Source organism: Otolemur garnettii, unplaced genomic scaffold (genome assembly GCF_000181295.1).
Source record: "Otolemur garnettii isolate 467f Iridium unplaced genomic scaffold, OtoGar3 scaffold00152, whole genome shotgun sequence".
Lineage (NCBI taxonomy): Eukaryota > Metazoa > Chordata > Mammalia > Primates > Galagidae > Otolemur > Otolemur garnettii.
Window position 1 is genome coordinate 2,839,691 of NW_003852547.1, and position 1,370 is coordinate 2,841,060.

Below are 1,370 nucleotides of genomic sequence, written 5' to 3' on the forward strand. Positions count from 1 at the left end.
CCTCAAACTCTTGGGCTCAACCGATTCTCTAGCCTCAGCCTACTGAGTAGCTGGGACTACACCCATCATAATGCCCAGCTACTTTTTGTTTGTTTGTTTTAGCAGGCCTGGGCTGGGTTCAAACCCACCAGCCCTGGTGCATGCAGCTGGCGCCCTACCCACTGAGCTACGGGCACTGCCCTATTTTTTTTTCTAATCTTTTTTTTTGTTGTTTTTGAGAGAGTCTTACTCTGTCACCCTGCATAGAGTGCTGTGGAGTCCTAGCTCACAGCAACCTCAAACTCTTGGGCTCAAGCAATCCTCTTGCCTCAGCCTCCCAAGTAGCTGGGACTATAGGCATGAGCCAAAATGCCTAACTAATTTTTCTATTTTTAGTAGAGACAAGATCCCACTCTTGCTCAGGCTGATCTCAAACCCCTGAACTCAGGTGATCCACCTACCTCGGATTACAGACATGAGTCACCGTGCCCAGCCAAAATTGATTTCAAAGTTGGGTATCCTGGGTCCTTGCTTCATCATTTCTCAGCTATGCTACCTTGAGCAAGTTACTTTCCTGCCCTCTCTGAGCCTCGGTTTTCTCATCTGGAAAATGGGGTTAATATCTCTGCTACAGGTCTATTATGAGGCATAAGAGAGATATACACATGTGAAATGCCCAATATCTGGCACCGTTATTATTATCACTATTATTACTGATAGTTATCTCTTACTCTGTTTTTCCTTCAGTCTCTTTTTGTCCCAGTCACAAGGGTTTCCAGCACTGTCAAGCTCCCAAGCTTGTAGCCTGCTATATAACAAATACTCAATACAATGAACTGAATCCCGATCTCTGCTGAACCAGTTCTGGGAATTGTTGGGGACACAGCAGTGGCTGGGACAATGCCAGACCTGCCCTCACAGGGCTCATAGTCCAATAGAGGAAAAAACTAAGAACTGTTTATTGTGTGAATGAATAAAGTAACTTTGAGATGGACTTGGAAGACTTGACAAAAATTGGGAGGGAGGGGCATTCAGACAGAGAAAACTGCTAGAACAAAGGGGGTGGGTAGGTGCTGGGAAGACTTGAAGAATTACTAAGTCATGAAGATAAAGTTGGAGATCTCCGCAAAGCCATGGAGGAGAGCTGAGCTTTCTTCTGAGGGCACTGGGTAGCCTGGGCAGCTTCTGAGCAGGGGAGGGGCAGGATAGGTTTGTGCACCAGCATGGCCCATCTGGCTGCCTGGCTGCCTGGCTGCCCTATTGGGTGTTGGGGGTGGAGGTGGGACCAAATTCTACAAGCCTGGAGGAAAATGCCTAGGCCAGTCTGCTCTCCTGGGGGCTTGGAAAGGGCAGCAGAGGTCACCTGCCACCACCAGAGGGCAGCCAGGGAC